The sequence below is a fragment of the Somniosus microcephalus genome, chromosome 23, assembly GCF_052327205.1.
Source record: "Somniosus microcephalus isolate GS21.2 chromosome 23, FLI_Smic_1.0, whole genome shotgun sequence".
In the NCBI taxonomy this organism is placed as follows: domain Eukaryota; kingdom Metazoa; phylum Chordata; class Chondrichthyes; order Squaliformes; family Somniosidae; genus Somniosus; species Somniosus microcephalus.
Window position 1 is genome coordinate 1,182,555 of NC_141009.1, and position 15,894 is coordinate 1,198,448.

The following is a 15,894-nucleotide window of genomic DNA, read 5'->3' on the forward strand; positions in this document are numbered from 1 at the left end:
GCCACTAACGCCACCCCTCATGAGAAAATGTTTGTCTTCCCAAGGAAGTCCACATCAGGGACATCGCTACCGCCATGGCTGACGTCCCCAGGGCCGGTCCTACTGAGAAGACACGTGAGGACCCATAAAACGGACCCCCTGGTCGAGAGGGTCGACCTCCTCCACGCCAACCCCCAGTATGCTTACATCGCATACCCGGACGGGCGGGAGGACACAGTCTCCATAAGAGACCTTGCACCCTCGGGGACCACAGTAACCCACTACCCACTACCACCCCCCCCCACGATCCGATATCCAGCCCCAGCAGACGGCAGGCCTGGGCCCCGCGACCCGCTCGACATCTACGAGGACGACACGCCTGTGCCACAGCCTACGCTGGACTCGACGCTGGAAGCTTCACTACCCCTGCCGTCGCCACGCCGATCACAGCGGCAGACAAGACCTCCGGAGAGACTCCAATACACTAACTTTTAATACACTTCACCCCGCCGGACTCAATTTTAAACAAGGGGTGAATGTGGTAAACCACTGTTTGTATTCCTGTTTGTCCTGTTTGTATTCCACTGTGTACATGCCTGGACATGCCTCGGCTGGCTCCTCCCACAGGTCCTAGTATAAAGGTGACTGCTCCCCAGCCCTTGGTATCCTGGACCGGTCGACCACTCGAGGCAGACCTCCATTCTGTTGTTAATAAAAGCCTTTAGTTACTCTTCTAACTCTCAGTCTTTTATGAGTAATTGATAGCGCATCAGGCGGGTGATGAAGGAGGGGTGCAGCCTGTGTGTCCCTGACCTGATGGGATGTTTTCTTCGTGTGTGCTGGCAGAAAGAAAGCTTGTTTTAATCTGAGGCATATAAAGAAGAAACGCTGGAGACACTCAGCGGGTCGGGCAGCGTCTGTGGAGAGAGAAACCGAGTCAACGGTTCAGCTCGAAGGCCTTTCGTCAGAACCTGAATGGTCAGATTTCCAGCATCTGCAGTGTTTTGCCTTTTAACCAGAGACACCCGGTTTAATTGTTTTTATTGCGCCCACTCACTGCGCCACGATTCTTCTTCTTCTGAGGCAGTCCCTCGGAACCGAGGATGACTTGCTTCCACATTAAAAATGAGTTCACAGGTGGCTGATTAATCCAATGCGGGACCTACAGTCTCTGTCACAGGTGGGGCAGACGCTGGTTGAAGGGGCGGGTGGATGGGGTGCTTGGGTTGACGTACGCTCCTTGCGCTGCCTGCACTTGGCTTCCGCTTGCTCCCGGCGAAGAGACTCAAGGTGTTCGGCGCCTTCCCGGATGCTTCTCCTCCACTTTGTGCGGTCTTGGGCCAGGGATTCCCAGGTGTCGGTGGGGATGTTACACTTTTTCAAGGAGGATTTGAGGGTGTCCTTGAAGCATTTCCTCTGCCCACCTGGGGCTCTCTTGCCGTGCCGGAGCTCCGAGTAGAGCGCTTGTTTTGGGAGTCTTGTATCGGGCATGCGGACAATGTGACCCGTCCATCGGAGTTGATTGAGCGTGGTCAAAGCTTCGATGCTGGGGATGTTGGCCTGAGCAAGAACACTGACTTTGGTGCGCCTATCCTGCCAATAGATTTGCAGGATCTTGCGGAGGCAGCGTTGGTGGTACCTCTCCAGTGCTTTGAGGTGCCTGCTGTACATGGTCCATGTCTCTGAGGCATACAGCAGGGCGGGTATCACTGCTGCTCTGTAGACCATGAGCTTAGTGCCAGGTTTGAGGTCCTGGTCTTCAAACACTCTTCCTCAGGCGACCGAAGGCTGCACTGGCACACTGAAGGCGGTGTTGGACTTCGTCGTCGACGTCTGCCCTTGTTGACAGTAGGCTCCCAAGGTATGGAAAGTGGTCCATGTTGTCCAAGGCCTTGTTGTGGATTTTGATAATTGGGGGGCAGCACTGTGTGGTGGGGGCAGGTTGGTAGAGGACCTTTGTCTTACGGATGTTTAGTGTAAGGCCTATGCTCTCGTACGCTTCGGTGAAGGTGTTTACGATGGTTTGGAGTTCGACCTCCGAGTGAGCGCAGACGCAAGCGTCGTCTGCATACTGTAATTCGACGACAGAGGATGGAACGACCTTGGACTCGGACTGGAGGTGACGGAGGTCGAACAGTTTCCCGTTTGTTCTGTAAATTAGCTCCACTATTGGGCAGTTGAAGGGGCATCGGGAGACATGCCCATGTTTCTCCAACGCTGTGGCTTCGCAGGTATCAGAGGAGCAAGGGGCTTTTCCCCGGGGCTTGGGGGTGGGGGGGGGGGGGGGGCAATGAGATTAAAACATGAATGAGCTCCGCCCGCCGTTCCCACAAGCATATATTTGTTTTAACAATGATCATCCAGCCACAAATGTATATTCCTGAAGCACATGGAATTGATTTTCTAAGTGAATATAAAATAATTATGAAACATTAAAAATTTATCGTTCATCTTGTTCTCCCCATTGCGTCTGGCTGAGGGAGTGTGTGAGAGAGTCACTGGAGCAACTAATGCAGTATCTCCATTGTAGTCTGCAGCATTCGATCTCTATACCCACCAGTACTGTACCCCAGGGTTATACAGTGACAGACCTGTACCCACCAGTACTGTACCCCAGGGTTATACAGTGACAGACCTGTACCCACCAGTACTGTACCCCAGTGTTATACAGTGACAGACCTGTACCCACCAGTACTGTACCCCAGGGTTATACAGCGACAGACCTGTACCCACCAGTACTGTACCCCAGGGTTATACAGCGACAGACCTGTACCCACCAGTACTGTACCCCAGGGTTATACAGTGACAGACCTGTACCCACCAGTGCTGTACCCCAGTGTTATACAGTGACAGACCTGTACCCACCAGTACTGTACCCCAGTGTTATAGTGACAGACCTGTACCCACCAGTACTGTACCCCAGGGTTATACAGCGACAGACCTGTACCCACCAGTACTGTACCCCAGTGTTATACAGTGACAGACCTGTACCCACCAGTACTGTACCCCAGGGTTATACAGTGACAGACCTGTACCCACCAGTACTGTACCCCAGGGTTATACAGCGACAGACCTGTACCCACTAGTACTGTACCCCAGGGTTATACAGTGACAGACCTGTACCCACCAGTACTGTATCCCAGGGTTATACAGCGACAGACCTGTACCCACCAGTACTGTATCCCAGTGTTATACAGTGACAGACCTGTACCCACCAGTACTGTACCCCAGTGTTATACAGTGACAGACCTGTACCCACCAGTACTGTACCCCAGGGTTATACAGTGTGACCTGTACCCACCAATACTGTACCCCAGTGTTATACAGTGACAGACCGGTACCCACCAGTACTGTACCCCAGGGTTATACAGCGACAGACCTGTACCCACCAGTGCTGTATCCCAGTGTTATACAGTGACAGACCTGTACCCACCAGTACTGTACCCCAGGGTTATACAGTGTGACCTGTACCCACCAGTACTGTACCCCAGTGTTATACAGTGACAGACCTGTACCCACCAGTACTGTACCCCAGTGTTATACAGTGACAGACGTGTGCCCACCAGTACTGTACCCCAGTGTTATACAGTGTGACCTGTACCCACCAGTACTGTACCCCGGTGTTATACAGGGACAGACCTGTACCCACCAGTACTGTACCCCAGTATTATACAGTGACAGACCTGTATCCACCAGTACTGTACCCCAGTGTTATACTGTGACAGACCTGTACCCACCAGTACTGTACCCCAGTGTTATACAGTGACAGACCTGTACCCACCAGTACTGTACCCCGGTGTTATACAGTGACAGACCTGTACCCAACAGTACTGTACCCCAGTGTTATACAGCGACAGACCTGTACCCACCAGTACTGTACCCCAGTGTTATACAGTGACAGACCTGTACCCACCAGTACTGTACCCCAGTGTTATACAGTGTGACCTGTACCCACCAGTACTGTACCCCAGTGTTATACAGAGACAGACCTGTACCCACCAGCACTGTACCCCAGTGTTAGTGATAGACCTATACCCACCAGTACTGTACCCCAGTGTTATACAGTGACAGACCTGTACCCACCAGCACTGTACCCCAGTGTTAGTGATAGACCTATACCCACCAGTGCTGTACCCCAGTGTTATACACTGACAGACCTGTACCCACCAGTACTGTACCCCAGTGTTATACAGGGACAGACCTGTACCCAGCAGTACTGTACCCCAGTGTTATACAGTGTGACCTGTACCCACCAGTACTGTACCCCAGTGTTATACAGTGACAGACCTGTACCCACCAGTACTGTACCCCAGTGTTATACAGGGACAGACCTGTACCCACCAGTACTGTACCCCAGTGTTATACAGTGACAGACCTGTACCCACCAGTACTGTATCCCAGTGTTAGTGATAGACCTATACCCACCAGTACTGTACCCCAGTGTTATACAGTGACAGACCTGTACCCACCAGCACTGTACCCCAGTGTTATACAGCGACAGACCTGTACCCACCAGTACTGTACCCCAGTGTTATACAGCGACAGACCTGTACCCACCAGTACTGTACCCCAGTGTTATACAGTGACAGACCTGTACCCACCAGTACTGTACCCCAGTGTTATACAGTGACAGACCTGTACCCACCAGTACTGTACCCCAGTGTTATACAGTGACAGACCTGTACCCACCAGTACTGTACCCCAGTGTTATACGGTGACAGACCTGTACCCACCAGTACTGTACCCCAGTATTAAACAGTGACAGACCTGTATTCACCAGTACTGTACCCCAGTGTTATACAGTGACAGACCTGTACCCACCAGTACTGTACCCCAGTGTTATACAGTGACAAACCTGTACCCACCAGTGCTGTACCCCAGTGTTATACAGTGACAGACCTGTACCCACCAGTACTGTACCCCAGGGTTATACAGTGACAGACCTGTACCCACCAGTACTGTACCCCAGTGTTATACAGTGACAGACCTGTACCCACCAGTACTGTACCCCAGGGTTATACAGCGACAGACCTGTACCCACCAGTACTGTACCCCAGGGTTATACAGCGACAGACCTGTATCCACCAGTACTGTACCCCAGGGTTATACAGTGACAGACCTGTACCCACCAGTACTGTACCCCAGTGTTATGCTGTGACAGACCTGTACCCACCAGTACTGTACCCCAGTGTTATTCAGTGACAGACCTGTACCAACCAGTACTGTACCCCAGTATTATACAGTGACAGACCTGTACCCACGAGTATTGTACCCCCGTGTTAGTGACAGACCTGTATCCACCAGTACTGTACCCCAGTGTTATACAGTGACAGACCTGTACCCACCAGTACTTTACCCCAGTGTTATACAGTGACAGACCTGTACCCACCAGTACTGTACCCCAGTGTTATACAGTGACAGACCTGTATTCACCAGTACTGTACCCCAGTGTTATACAGTGACAGACCTGTACCCACCAGTACTGTACCCCAGTGTTATACAGTGACAAACCTGTACCCACCAGTGCTGTACCCCAGTGTTATACAGTGACAGACCTGTACCCACCAGTACTGTACCCCAGGGTTATACAGTGACAGACCTGTACCCACCAGTACTGTACCCCAGTGTTATACAGTGACAGACCTGTACCCACCAGTACTGTACCCCAGGGTTATACAGCGACAGACCGGTACCCACCAGTACTGTACCCCAGGGTTATACAGCGACAGACCTGTACCCACCAGTACTGTACCCCAGGGTTATACAGTGACAGACCTGTACCCACCAGTGCTGTACCCCAGTGTTATACAGTGACAGACCTGTACCCACCAGTACTGTACCCCAGTGTTATACAGTGACAGACCTGTACCCACCAGTACTGTACCCCAGGGTTATACAGCGACAGAACTGTACCCACCAGTACTGTACCCCAGGGTTATACAGCGACAGACCTGTACCCACCAGTACTGTACCCCAGGGTTATACAGTGACAGACCTGTACCCACCAGTACTGTACCCCAGGGTTATACAGTGACAGACCTGTACCCACCAGTACTGTACCCCAGTGTTACAGTGACAGACCTGTACCCACCAGTACTGTACCCCAGGGTTATACAGCGACAGACCTGTACCCACTAGTACTGTATCCCAGGGTTATACAGCGACAGACCTGTACCCACCAGTACTGTACCCCAGGGTTATACAGCGACAGACCTGTACCCACTAGTACTGTACCCCAGGGTTATACAGTGACAGACCTGTACCCACCAGTACTGTATCCCAGGGTTATACAGCGACAGACCTGTACCCACCAGTACTGTATCCCAGTGTTATACAGTGACAGACCTGTACCCACCAGTACTGTACCCCAGTGTTATACAGTGACAGACCTGTACCCACCAGTACTGTACCCCAGGGTTATACAGTGTGACCTGTACCCACCAATACTGTACCCCAGTGTTATACAGTGACAGACCGGTACCCACCAGTACTGTACCCCAGTGTTATACAGTGACAGACGTGTGCCCACCAGTACTGTACCCCAGTGTTATACAGTGTGACCTGTACCCACCAGTACTGTACCCCGGTGTTATACAGGGACAGACCTGTACCCACCAGTACTGTACCCCAGTATTATACAGTGACAGACCTGTATCCACCAGTACTGTACCCCAGTGTTATACTGTGACAGACCTGTACCCACCAGTACTGTACCCCAGTGTTATACAGTGACAGACCTGCACCCACCAGTACTGTACCCCGGTGTTATACAGTGACAGACCTGTACCCAACAGTACTGTACCCCAGTGTTATACAGCGACAGACCTGTACCCACCAGTACTGTACCCCAGTGTTATACAGTGACAGACCTGTACCCACCAGTACTGTACCCCAGTGTTATACAGTGTGACCTGTACCCACCAGTACTGTACCCCAGTGTTATACAGAGACAGACCTGTACCCACCAGCACTGTACCCCAGTGTTAGTGATAGACCTATACCCACCAGTACTGTACCCCAGTGTTATACAGGGACAGACCGGTACCCAGCAGTACTGTACCCCAGTGTTATACAGTGTGACCTGTACCCACCAGTACTGTACCCCAGTGTTATACAGTGACAGACCTGTACCCACCAGTACTGTACCCCAGTGTTATACAGGGACAGACCTGTACCCACCAGTACTGTACCCCAGTGTTAGTGATAGACCTATACCCACCAGTACTGTACCCCAGTGTTATACAGTGACAGACCTGTACCCACCAGCACTGTACCCCAGTGTTATACAGCGACAGACCTGTACCCACCAGTACTGTACCCCAGTGTTATACAGCGACAGACCTGTACCCACCAGTACTGTACCCCAGTGTTATACAGTGACAGACCTGTACCCACCAGTACTGTACCCCAGTGTTATACAGTGACAGACCTGTACCCACCAGTACTGTACCCCAGTGTTATACAGTGACAGACCTGTACCCACCTGTACACCAGTGTTATACAGTGACAGACCTGTACCCACCAGTACTGTACCCCAGTGTTATACGGTGACAGACCTGTACCCACCAGTACTGTACCCCAGTATTAAACAGTGACAGACCTGTATCCACCAGTACTGTACCCCAGTGTTATACTGTGACAGACCTGTACCCACCAGTACTGTACCCCAGTGTTATGCTGTGACAGACCTGTACCCACCAGTACTGTACCCCAGGGTTATACAGCGACAGACCTGTACCCACCAGTACTGTACCCCAGGGTTATACAGTGACAGACCTGTACCCACCAGTGCTGTACCCCAGTGTTATACAGTGACAGACCTGTACCCACCAGTACTGTACCCCAGTGTTATAGTGACAGACCTGTACCCACCAGTACTGTACCCCAGGGTTATACAGCGACAGACCTGTACCCACCAGTACTGTACCCCAGTGTTATACAGTGACAGACCTGTACCCACCAGTACTGTACCCCAGGGTTATACAGTGACAGACCTGTACCCACCAGTACTGTACCCCAGGGTTATACAGCGACAGAACTGTACCCACCAGTACTGTACCCCAGGGTTATACAGCGACAGACCTGTACCCACCAGTACTGTACCCCAGGGTTATACAGTGACAGACCTGTACCCACCAGTACTGTACCCCAGTGTTATAGTGACAGACCTGTACCCACCAGTACTGTACCCCAGGGTTATACAGCGACAGACCTGTACCCACTAGTACTGTATCCCAGGGTTATACAGCGACAGACCTGTACCCACCAGTACTGTACCCCAGGGTTATACAGCGACAGACCTGTACCCACTAGTACTGTACCCCAGGGTTATACAGTGACAGACCTGTACCCACCAGTACTGTATCCCAGGGTTATACAGCGACAGACCTGTACCCACCAGTACTGTATCCCAGTGTTATACAGTGACAGACCTGTACCCACCAGTACTGTACCCCAGTGTTATACAGTGACAGACCTGTACCCACCAGTACTGTACCCCAGGGTTATACAGTGTGACCTGTACCCACCAATACTGTACCCCAGTGTTATACAGTGACAGACCGGTACCCACCAGTACTGTACCCCAGGGTTATACAGCGACAGACCTGTACCCACCAGTGCTGTATCCCAGTGTTATACAGTGACAGACCTGTACCCACCAGTACTGTACCCCAGGGTTATACAGTGTGACCTGTACCCACCAGTACTGTACCCCAGTGTTATACAGTGACAGACCTGTACCCACCAGTACTGTACCCCAGTGTTATACAGTGACAGACGTGTGCCCACCAGTACTGTACCCCAGTGTTATACAGTGACAGACCTGTACCCACCAGTACTGTACCCCGGTGTTATACAGGGACAGACCTGTACCCACCAGTACTGTACCCCAGTATTATACAGTGACAGACCTGCATCCACCAGTACTGTACCCCAGGGTTATACAGCGACAGACCTGTACCCACCAGTGCTGTATCCCAGTGTTATACAGTGACAGACCTGTACCCACCAGTACTGTACCCCAGGGTTATACAGTGTGACCTGTACCCACCAGTACTGTACCCCAGTGTTATACAGTGACAGACCTGTACCCACCAGTACTGTACCCCAGTGTTATACAGTGACAGACGTGTGCCCACCAGTACTGTACCCCAGTGTTATACAGTGTGACCTGTACCCACCAGTACTGTACCCCGGTGTTATACAGGGACAGACCTGTACCCACCAGTACTGTACCCCAGTGTTATACTGTGACAGACCTGTACCCACCAGTACTGTACCCCAGTGTTATACAGTGACAGACCTGTACCCACCAGTACTGTACCCCGGTGTTATACAGTGACAGACCTGTACCCAACAGTACTGTACCCCAGTGTTATACAGCGACAGACCTGTACCCACCAGTACTGTACCCCGGTGTTATACAGGGACAGACCTGTACCCACCAGTACTGTACCCCAGTGTTATACTGTGACAGACCTGTACCCACCAGTACTGTACCCCAGTGTTATACAGTGACAGACCTGTACCCACCAGTACTGTACCCCGGTGTTATACAGTGACAGACCTGTACCCAACAGTACTGTACCCCAGTGTTATACAGCGACAGACCTGTACCCACCAGTACTGTACCCCAGTGTTATACAGTGACAGACCTGTACCCACCAGTACTGTACCCCAGTGTTATACAGTGTGACCTGTACCCACCAGTACTGTACCCCAGTGTTATACAGAGACAGACCTGTACCCACCAGCACTGTACCCCAGTGTTAGTGATAGACCTATACCCACCAGTACTGTACCCCAGTGTTATACAGGGACAGACCGGTACCCAGCAGTACTGTACCCCAGTGTTATACAGTGTGACCTGTACCCACCAGTACTGTACCCCAGTGTTATACAGTGACAGACCTGTACCCACCAGTACTGTACCCCAGTGTTATACAGGGACAGACCTGTACCCACCAGTACTGTACCCCAGTGTTATACAGTGACAGACCTGTACCCACCAGTACTGTATCCCAGTGTTAGTGATAGACCTATACCCACCAGTACTGTACCCCAGTGTTATACAGTGACAGACCTGTACCCACCAGCACTGTACCCCAGTGTTATACAGTGACAGACCTGTACCCACCAGTACTGTACCCCAGTGTTATACAGTGACAGACCTGTACCCACCAGTACTGTACCCCAGTGTTATACAGTGACAGACCTGTACCCACCTGTACACCAGTGTTATACAGTGACAGACCTGTACCCACCAGTACTGTACCCCAGTGTTATACGGTGACAGACCTGTACCCACCAGTACTGTACCCCAGTATTAAACAGTGACAGACCTGTATCCACCAGTACTGTACCCCAGTGTTATACTGTGACAGACCTGTACCCACCAGTACTGTACCCCAGTGTTATGCTGTGACAGACCTGTACCCACCAGTACTGTACCCCAGTGTTATTCAGTGACAGACCTGTACCAACCAGTACTGTACCCCAGTATTATACAGTGACAGACCTGTACCCACGAGTATTGTACCCCCGTGTTAGTGACAGACCTGTATCCACCAGTACTGTACCCCAGTGTTATACAGTGACAGACCTGTACCCACCAGTACTTTACCCCAGTGTTATACAGTGACAGACCTGTACCCACCAGTACTGTACCCCAGTGTTATACAGTGACAGACCTGTACCCACCAGTACTGTACCCCAGTGTTATACAGTGACAAACCTGTACCCACCAGTGCTGTACCCCAGTGTTATACAGTGACAGACCTGTACCCACCAGTACTGTACCCCAGGGTTATACAGTGACAGACCTGTACCCACCAGTACTGTACCCCAGTGTTATACAGTGACAGACCTGTACCCACCAGTACTGTACCCCAGGGTTATACAGCGACAGACCTGTACCCACCAGTACTGTACCCCAGGGTTATACAGCGACAGACCTGTACCCACCAGTACTGTACCCCAGGGTTATACAGTGACAGACCTGTACCCACCAGTGCTGTACCCCAGTGTTATACAGTGACAGACCTGTACCCACCAGTACTGTACCCCAGTGTTATAGTGACAGACCTGTACCCACCAGTACTGTACCCCAGGGTTATACAGCGACAGACCTGTACCCACCAGTACTGTACCCCAGTGTTATACAGTGACAGACCTGTACCCACCAGTACTGTACCCCAGGGTTATACAGTGACAGACCTGTACCCACCAGTACTGTACCCCAGGGTTATACAGCGACAGAACTGTACCCACCAGTACTGTACCCCAGGGTTATACAGCGACAGACCTGTACCCACCAGTACTGTACCCCAGGGTTATACAGTGACAGACCTGTACCCACCAGTACTTAACCCAGTGTTATACAGTGACAGACCTGTACCCACCAGTACTGTACCCCAGTGTTATAGTGACAGACCTGTACCCACCAGTACTGTACCCCAGGGTTATACAGCGACAGACCTGTACCCACTAGTACTGTATCCCAGGGTTATACAGCGACAGACCTGTACCCACCAGTACTGTACCCCAGGGTTATACAGCGACAGACCTGTACCCACTAGTACTGTACCCCAGGGTTATACAGTGACAGACCTGTACCCACCAGTACTGTATCCCAGGGTTATACAGCGACAGACCTGTACCCACCAGTACTGTATCCCAGTGTTATACAGTGACAGACCTGTACCCACCAGTACTGTACCCCAGTGTTATACAGTGACAGACCTGTACCCACCAGTACTGTACCCCAGGGTTATACAGTGTGACCTGTACCCACCAATACTGTACCCCAGTGTTATACAGTGACAGACCGGTACCCACCAGTACTGTACCCCAGGGTTATACAGCGACGGACCTGTACCCACCAGTGCTGTATCCCAGTGTTATACAGTGACAGACCTGTACCCACCAGTACTGTACCCCAGGGTTATACAGTGTGACCTGTACCCACCAGTACTGTACCCCAGTGTTATACAGTGACAGACCTGTACCCACCAGTACTGTACCCCAGTGTTATACAGTGACAGACGTGTGCCCACCAGTACTGTACCCCAGTGTTATACAGTGACAGACCTGTACCCACCAGTACTGTACCCCGGTGTTATACAGGGACAGACCTGTACCCACCAGTACTGTACCCCAGTATTATACAGTGACAGACCTGCATCCACCAGTACTGTACCCCAGTGTTATACTGTGACAGACCTGTACGCACCAGTACTGTACCCCAGTGTTATACAGTGACAGACCTGTACCCACCAGTACTGTACCCCGGTGTTATACAGTGACAGACCTGTACCCAACAGTACTGTACCCCAGTGTTATACAGCGACAGACCTGTACCCACCAGTACTGTACCCCAGTGTTATACAGCGACAGACCTGTACCCACCAGTACTGTACCCCAGTGTTATACAGCGACAGACCTGTACCCACCAGTACTGTACCCCAGTGTTATACAGTGTGACCTGTACCCACCAGTACTGTACCCCAGTGTTATACAGAGACAGACCTGTACCCACCAGCACTGTACCCCAGTGTTAGTGATAGACCTATACCCACCAGTACTGTACCCCAGTGTTATACAGGGACAGACCTGTACCCAGCAGTACTGTACCCCAGTGTTATACAGTGTGACCTGTACCCACCAGTACTGTACCCCAGTGTTATACAGTGACAGACCTGTACCCACCAGTACTGTACCCCAGTGTTCTACAGGGACAGACCTGTACCCACCAGTACTGTACCCCAGTGTTATACAGTGACAGACCTGTACCCACCAGTACTGTATCCCAGTGTTAGTGATAGACCTATACCCACCAGTACTGTACCCCAGTGTTATACAGTGACAGACCTGTACCCACCAGTACTGTACCCCAGTGTTATACAGTGACAGACCTGTACCCACCAGTACTGTATCCCAGTGTTAGTGATAGACCTATACCCACCAGTACTGTACCCCAGTGTTATACAGTGACAGACCTGTACCCACCAGCACTGTACCCCAGTGTTATACAGCGACAGACCTGTACCCACCAGTACTGTACCCCAGTGTTATACAGCGACAGACCTGTACCCACCAGTACTGTACCCCAGTGTTATACAGCGACAGACCTGTACCCACCAGTACTGTACCCCAGTATTAGACAGTGACAGACCTGTACCCACCTGTACACCAGTGTTATACAGTGACAGACCTGTACCCACCAGTACTGTACCCCAGTGTTATACGGTGACAGACCTGTACTCACCAGTACTGTACCCCAGTATTAGACAGTGACAGACCTGTATCCACCAGTACTGTACCCCAGTGTTATACTGTGACAGACCTGTACCCACCAGTACTGTACCCCAGTGTTATGCTGTGACAGACCTGTACCCACCAGTACTGTACCCCAGTGTTATTCAGTGACAGACCTGTACCAACCAGTACTGTACCCCAGTATTATACAGTGACAGACCTGTACCCACGAGTATTGTACCCCCGTGTTAGTGACAGACCTGTATCCACCAGTACTGTACCCCAGTGTTATACAGTGACAGACCTGTACCCACCAGTACTTTACCCCAGTGTTATACAGTGACAGACCTGTACCCACCAGTACTGTACCCCAGTGTTATACGGTGACAGACCTGTATTCACCAGTACTGTACCCCAGTGTTATACAGTGACAGACCTGTACCCACCAGTACTGTACCCCAGTGTTATACAGTGACAGACCTGTGCCCACCAGTGCTGTACCGCAGTGTTATACAGTGACAGACCTGCACCCACCAGTACTGTACCCCAGTGTTATACAGTGACAGACCTGTACCCACCAATACTGTACCCCAGTGTTACACAGTGACAGACCTGTACCCACCAGTACTGTATCCCAGTGTTATACAGTGACAGACCTGTACCCACCAGTACTGTACCCCAGTGTTATACAGTGACAGACCTGTACGCACCAGTACTGTACCCCAGTGTTATACAATGACAGACCTGTACCCACCAGTACTGTACCCCAGTGTTATACAGTGACAGACCTGTACCCACCAGTACTGTACCCCAGTGTTATACCGTGACAGACCTGTACCCACCAGTACTTTACCCCAGTGTCATACACTGACAGACCTGTACCCACCAGTACTGTACTCCAGTATTATACAGTGACAAACCTGTACCCACCAGTACTGTACCCGTGTTATAGTGACAGACCTGCACCCACCAGTACTGTACCCTAGTGTTATACAGTGACAGACCTGTGCCCACCAGTACTGTACCCCAGTGTTAGTGACACACCTGTACCCACCAGTACTGTACCCCAGTGTTATACCGTGACAGACCTGTACCCACCAGTACTTTACCCCAGTGTCATACACTGACAGACCTGTACCCACCAGTACTGTACTCCAGTATTATACAGTGATAAACCTGTACCCACCAGTACTGTACCCGTGTTATAGTGACAGACCTGTACCCACCAGTACTGTACCCTAGTGTTATACAGTGACAGACCTGTACCCACTAGTACTGTAGCCCAGTGTTATACAGTGACAGACCTGTACCCACTAGTACTGTACCCCAGTGTTATACAGTGACAGACCTGTACCCACCAGTACTGTACCCCAGTGTTACAGTGACAGACCTGTACCCACTAGTACTGTAGCCCAGTGTCACACAGTGACAGACCTGTACCCACTAGTACTGTAGCCCAGTGTTATACAGTGACAGACCTGTACCCACTAGTACTGTACCCCAGTGTTATACAGTGACAGACCTGTACCCACCAGTACTGTACCCCAGTGTTATACAGTGACAGACCTGTACCCACCAGTACTGTACCCCAGTGTTATACAGTGACAGACCTGTACCCACCAGTACTGTACCCCAGTGTTATACAGTGACAGACCTGTACCCACCAGTACTGTACCCCAGTGTTATACAGAGACAGACCTGTACCCACCAGCACTGTACCCCAGTGTTAGTGATAGACCTATACCCACCAGTACTGTACCCCAGTGTTATACAGGGACAGACCTGTACCCAGCAGTACTGTACCCCAGTGTTATACAGTGTGACCTGTACCCACCAGTACTGTACCCCAGTGTTATACAGTGACAGACCTGTACCCACCAGTACTGTACCCCAGTGTTATACAGGGACAGACCTGTACCCACCAGTACTGTACCCCAGTGTTATACAGTGACAGACCTGTACCCACCAGTACTGTATCCCAGTGTTAGTGATAGACCTATACCCACCAGTACTGTACCCCAGTGTTATACAGTGACAGACCTGTACCCACCAGCACTGTACCCCAGTGTTATACAGCGACAGACCTGTACCCACCAGTACTGTACCCCAGTGTTATACAGCGACAGACCTGTACCCACCAGTACTGTACCCCAGTGTTATACAGTGACAGACCTGTACCCACCAGTACTGTACCCCAGTGTTATACAGTGACAGACCTGTACCCACCAGTACTGTACCCCAGTGTTATACAGTGACAGACCTGTACCCACCTGTACACCAGTGTTATACAGTGACAGACCTGTACCCACCAGTACTGTACCCCAGTGTTATACGGTGACAGACCTGTACCCACCAGTACTGTACCCCAGTATTAGCCAGTGACAGACCTGTATCCACCAGTACTGTACCCCAGTGTTATACTGTGACAGACCTGTACCCACCAGTACTGTACCCCAGTGTTATGCTGTGACAGACCTGTACCCACCAGTACTGTACCCCAGTGTTATTCAGTGACAGACCTGTACCAACCAGTACTGTACCCCAGTATTATACAGTGACAGACCTGTACCCACGAGTATTGTACCCCCGTGTTAGTGACAGACCTGTATCCACCAGTACTGTACCCCAGTGTTATACAGTGACAGACCTGTACCCACC

General features: G+C 51.2%; 1 protein-coding gene across 5 annotated transcripts in view; it reads left to right on the top strand.

Moving 5' to 3' along the window:
- The window catches only part of LOC147101529 (retinoic acid receptor RXR-alpha-A), a 209,526-nt gene that overhangs the window by 28,389 nt on the left and 165,243 nt on the right, over positions 1–15,894 (top strand). The window lies entirely within an intron of this gene.